This window comes from Natrix helvetica, assembly GCF_964273705.1.
Source record: "Natrix helvetica genome assembly, chromosome: 1".
Lineage (NCBI taxonomy): Eukaryota > Metazoa > Chordata > Lepidosauria > Squamata > Natricidae > Natrix > Natrix helvetica.
Window position 1 is genome coordinate 80853249 of NC_138548.1, and position 6361 is coordinate 80859609.

Here is a 6361-nt window from a genome sequence, read left to right on the forward strand (position 1 = left end):
TATATATATATATATATATATATATATATATATATATATATATATATATATATATACATACACACACACACACACACACACACACACACACACTGTGTGTGTGTGTGTGTGTATGTATGTATACATACATACACACACACACACACATAAAAATATGGGAGGGACCTCACTACTCCCCCTTTCTGTCCTTCGGCTCATTACAGAGGATCATCCAGGCAGAAAACCATATTTTTATTTTTAATGTTGCCTTTTTATATTTGTGTTGTATTTGTGCTGATAAATAAATAAAGGGAGACTAGTATAGATCTATTTCCCTTACTGGGAATCGAACCAGGGCTGTATTGCATATTAGGCCGATGTAATTGGCACTAAGCCACAGGCTCTCTATCAGCTAGGCCAGGGAAATAGGTATGTATTTGTGTTACAACCCCTGGTATGCCCAAATATGGGAGGGAGCTCACTACAGGCAGCAGCATTGCCCTGGTACAGCTGCACAAGGGCTTGATGAGGCTGGGGGCAAAACAGGCGCTCGCACAACCCCCCTCTCCAGCCGGGCAGAGCTCCATGCACTGACCTAGGAGGTATCCCGAATGTGCCAAGCCGTGGGAGCTGGAGGGCGGGCAGAGCGCCACATGGCTTGGCGCCTTAGTGATAGCCCCTAGGTCAGTGAATGGTGCTCTGCCCGGCTGGAGAGGGGATTTGCTGGGCGGCTGCTCGTGAGCGTGGTTACCTCATGGCTGCTTCGCCCCTGAGGCTGTGCCTGGCTCTTTGGGAGTCCGCTCACAAGGGAGCAGCCGCCCAGCAACCCCAAAACAATAAGCCCTCCCTGATAATAAACCCAAAGCCATATTTTGTGGGGCAAAAGAAAATAAGACCCTGTTGTATTTTCGGGGAAACATGGTATGTTTGTATGTATGTATGCATGCATGTCCGCACACACACACGCACACATATGTCACCATACTTCCTAGTGGAGTACTTCCTTTGTATGGCTGCTCCAATATCATGCTTTTTAATGATTTACTTCAGTGTCTTCTCTGCCATGTGCAAAATATAATGAGGAGGAGGATGTTTTCCTTGAATCTCATTGAGATCAGCATGAATTCCTCTCTGCAGAAGTTTCTGGTATAAGCAAAAGTTGAACCACCATGCTGTAATCTGACAATCTTTTGGCATTCCTGGTGCAACCCAGGTGAGGCTTCCAGATTGAAAGGCTGACGCACAGAAGGCAACTGCTCAATCCTTTATCTAATTATGATTTTGCCTGTGATCTTGTTGGTGAGTATTTCATACAATGAACAAAAAACCAACAGAATTCTGCGCTTACCTGTTATTTGCTGATAAGAGAGAAGGATATTTCTAGTGCTGGCAGCAGGGGAATAATACAGCAACCTCAGATCATACTCAAACGAAATACTAAAATTAGTGGCAATTCAAAATACATTAGGGAACCTTGGGCTTTACTGTGTTTACTGTCAGGGGATAAACAACAATAATTGTACTCTGCAATTCTTGCTCCAGTCAATAACAATTCTAACTGAATAAACGGGATAATCTTGTGCTCAAAATAGTAATTCTGCTTGAAGGCCAGCCCCAAGAGCATCCTTCAGCAATTTTCAGAGACTTACTAGAACATTACAACCTAAGATAAAACCATGTCACTAAAGGAGCCCAGCATCTAAAGGAAAAGAGATTGCCGCTGGTTTTAAACTCTCTCTCTTTCCTTCAATTCTGAAACAATAAAGGGATCAAAATGTCTTCAACAACTTTCTCTCTCCTGGATCAATCCTCCTCTTAGGAGCTTTTCTTCCTGCCATTCCTTTTGTTTCAAAGCTCAATAGACAGGGGGGGGGGGGAGGAAAGGTCTTGACAAATCCCATCAAGGCTCACAGAAAGAAAGAAGAAGGGGGGGAGGAACAGGATGCCTGCAGCAAACATGCCAGATCCTGCACTAATGAGAGGTAAAGAGGCACCTAAGGAAAACAGGCAACCACAATTTTAAAGGAAGGGCTCAGAGAAAGGGAATTATTCACTGGCAGTAGAATGAACCAGAATTTCCCATTCAAAAATCTGGCAAATATCAAATCCTCCCCAGTTCAGAACTGAGCTCCTAATTTTTTTATCCCAAGGGAGGCAACCAAGAAGTCAACAACAGACAACATCTGGCTACTGGAATTTGCAGCTGAAAGGCTTTTGTGGCCTTTACAATAGCTAGGCAAGCAAGCACACATAGAGGCGGGATGGAGTTAGAGGCTCCTCTTCCTCAATATTGCCAAGATCCCATCCCCCAACTTTTTTTTTGAAGTTGTCTCACTTACTGTTTTATGACCAGATCCAACTCTGCTAGGTTTTATAGCTAAAATGTGTTACTTTGGGGGTGAAATCATTTCATTGCAACTACCTTTGATTACTGAAATTCAGAGCTTTAATAATAATTTAAAAATAGATACTAGAAATTTAAGGATGTCCATCTTTACTTCAGGTAAGGATCACAATCTTCCTACAGAGAAATGCTGAATATACCAATAGCCTATTAGGCAGAGAAGGAGGTTTCTTAGTCAAGCTCCTTTCCAATATTTCCATCCAACATACTTCCTGAAATACATTTTCGCCTCCTAATGCCCTGTTATTTTGCTGGATAGTGTCCCCTAATCCCCAACTACTGGTAGTAGGGATGTGCAGATTGAATGTGTTTTTAAAGAGCTCACACAATTTAATTGGCTTGAATTTTTATTCATTATCATACAGCAGAGATACCAACTTTCAAGTAGTCCAGTAAATTGTATACAATGGGAAAACCAGTCAGCTCCTGGTATTGCAAGGAATTGCTTCTAAAAAAAGGCAGTAGGGAAGTAACTGAAATAAGAGTATATTTCCCATACTGAATGTTACTCAACATTGACAGCAGAAGACTAGCATTTCTGTAATAGCAGCAGGCAAACAAGGCAACTGATTTTGCTATATCACTTAAATCATCCATCTATAACACAAAAGTTATACTGAAAACCTGCCAAATACTTACATTTGTAACTCATATTTTTGTCAAATTTATCACTATAGAAAAGTGCTTTCAAAGATATTTTGTTCTTTAACACAAATGAAAATGTAAGTGAGGTAAAATATTTAAATTATGTAGTAAAACTTCGTTAAGTCTCGTGTAATTCAGAAGTGTAATGTTTAGTCTCAAAATAATATCATCCATAGCCTCTAACTTTTATTCAAGCAGGGTTCATAAAATTTAAGGAAGTTTATCAATAATGTTTTTGTTAATAAACTCAACCATTATTCTAGCTATTATTGTGCCATTTAGTAATTTCCAAAAATCTGCAGCACCATGCAAAATTTACAATGAAATTCTTTGTTTCACAAATCCTCTGAATCATTTATACTGTATTATGGCTGGTATATGGATTAAACCTCGCAACTGACTTAAGGATCCCATCTTGGTTTAGCTGCTGGAATTAAAAAGATGACCTACAATCTATCAAATTGAAATTAATAGCTATTGGCTTTGGAAAGCCAAATAATTGCTCCGTTTGCCTGAAAACTGCCACAACAGCAAAACCTATCTACTAATTCATATGCTTTTTCAGAATAATTTGGCATTTTGGATCTTAAAAGGAACAGAAAGACACTAATCTCTACTTCTTCTTGTTCAAGTCAAGAATATAAGTTAAGCAGTTAAAGAATGGGACAGGCATGAATGAGGGAAGGTCCCTGCAAGGTCTGTGGAGGCAATCGAGTGCAGAGCAACCAAAAGGGCAGAGATGGAAGGTGGGGAGATAGGCAGATGGGTGGGAGTTGAAGCGCCCCAGGTGCCCAGATTTTGATCTGTGGGAACCGGGTGCAGCAACCATTTAGCATGGCTGTAACTTTGAACTGTCATTGAATGAATGATTATCAACTTCTTGTAGCCTAACAAGAGAACTAGGAGACCACTTGAACAATATAATTTGGAGCACAGAAAATTCACCTTGCTCCCCCATTTTGGGATCCCCAATTGGGCTTACACATTTTGGGGCCCAGTTTGATTGATTACTGGCAAAGCAATGCCAGAAATCACTCAGGGATGGGGGGGAATCAGGGAATCTAAGGGATCGTTCATGGCCGCAAGGATGGGAAGAGTACAAATACAAGATTTTCTTTCATCATCCATTTAGGCTGTTCTTGCTTTAAACTGCTGGCATAGATGACTGGCATTTGGATGAGAAAGGTATGTTTGACCTTTCTTTTAGTTGTCACTTCTTTGAAAAAGACCTTTAGGTTTCTAAATGTCTAACGTCAGGTATTGGTAAGATTAAACCCATATACCCTGCAGCAGCCTGCTAATTCACCATTGCAAGCCAATCCTACACTCCCACAAATATGAGGTTGGGAGGAAGAATTCATCATCGTAATATCTACTTCTACAGTCTCTCCAAGGTAAAGCTTTAATATTTCTCATAAATCTTTTTTTCTGAATTATCAGCATCAGCCCATTATAAACATACAAGGGTAGATGTTTCTTATCACATTAGCTGCAACCCCACAGATATTAACAAAAAGAATGTAACCCTCAGGCCCAGCTTTCTAGTAAATTGCTCACGGCAGTCCTATTCAGCAGAATAAATTGCAGCAGTGCTACAGAGTTGCTGACAAGAAAACAAGTTGCATTAATGGAAAGAACCCTCACCTGGAACTGCAGAGTCATCCTGGGCTTGGAAATGTCATCTCTTGTACATTACCATTGATTACACAATTTCTGAAATGATTGAAAGCTTCTGTAACCAGTACTTGTGGGGCACATGGCCAACAGAAGTATGGGATAGTTCTTCAGAGATATACATAGCAATTTGACAGTCCTCTTCACATTTGACGCTTCTATAAACAATCTTCATCAAAGACATAAGACTACTAATAAGACAGCCCTTCTTTGTTCCCCTGTTCTGTACTGGAGGCCTCACTGGGTTATTTCCCAGTTAGTTGCAAACCAAAAGCAAATCAAGCCAGGTCCTACTACTATAATCTATTGCCAAATAATATTTTAAACTCAACATGGCTTACATTTCTAAATTGACATCAAAGAGGTAGATTAAAAATGATACTTGAGAATATAATTGCTGATAAATCCAGGATGGGTGTTTATTAAATATAGTAAGTGAAATTGCAGCCTTCCATAAAGATATCCTCTTGAAATTGGGTACTGCAAATCCCACTGTTCCCAGCTGGCTGGGAAACATAGGAGGTGTGGTTAAATTTAACAGTTCTTTATGCTGATTTCTTGCAAAAGCAGGCATTTCTTATTCCAACAGTCTGTTGGGTGAAGAAATAGAGAATGGCGGTGCCATTACCCAGAAATGTAGGAAATGTAGTGAAAGAACGAAATCCGTGGGCAGAAAATTTCAATGACCCTTTTCAGTTGGGTTTCAGCCTCAGTATAGAACTGATTGCACTTCTTGATCTCTTGGTGGTCTTTTATGCCACAAATCATGATATCATTCTGGTTGGCTCAGGAGTGGTGAGCATATCGTATTATTGCAGTTATTATTCTTTCTTCCTTTACCACCAATTTCATTTGATGCTGATTTGGAAGAGGATACCCAGCCCAACACTTGTGGTGTGGTCTTTCAGCATTCTTCTCCTCTTCCTGCTGCATCTATATGAAGCTGTTGGTTAAGGTCACCTACAACATAGGGTTAGGGATCATCGGTATGTTGATGATAACCAGCTTTAGATATCAATCCTAGCCTGACCAAGTAATACCATATCTTAGTACCTTGAATGTCCATGAATCTGGATGGGGAAGAAAAGGCTCAGGGCCAATCCTAGCAAGATTGAGTGGCCGTGGATTTAGAGGCTACTTGCATCTGGAATGTCCACCAATAATTCTGGATGATATTCCCCTCCCCAAACAGAACTGGTTTGTTTGATACTTATCTTTTGGGATTATATAGTTGAAAATGCAAGTGATCAACTTTCAGTAATGAAAATCAAGGAGCACAATGACAAAAATAGAAATGCAAGGGTAATGCATATGCTAATTTTATACTAATTTAAATCCTTCATGAACCTTGGAGATACTAAGTAAATGTCCTTCTTTTCAGACACACATATTTAACTCTACATCTGTAAAATGTAAAACACATAAATTCCAACGTGCATTTTTCACCACCAGGATTGTTACTTCCCACCAGATATTGAGACAGAATCCTAAACAACAATGTTCATTTGGTACCGGCTAGCATTAGTGTTGAAGAGCTTCCTAGTTCAAGAAATTCCTTTAATGAGGCCCAGTTTATCACATCCAGAAGCAAATGAAGCCCTTTATATACAGGTAGTCCTCACTTACTGACTGCAGTTGTGATCTCCAACTTTATTGCTA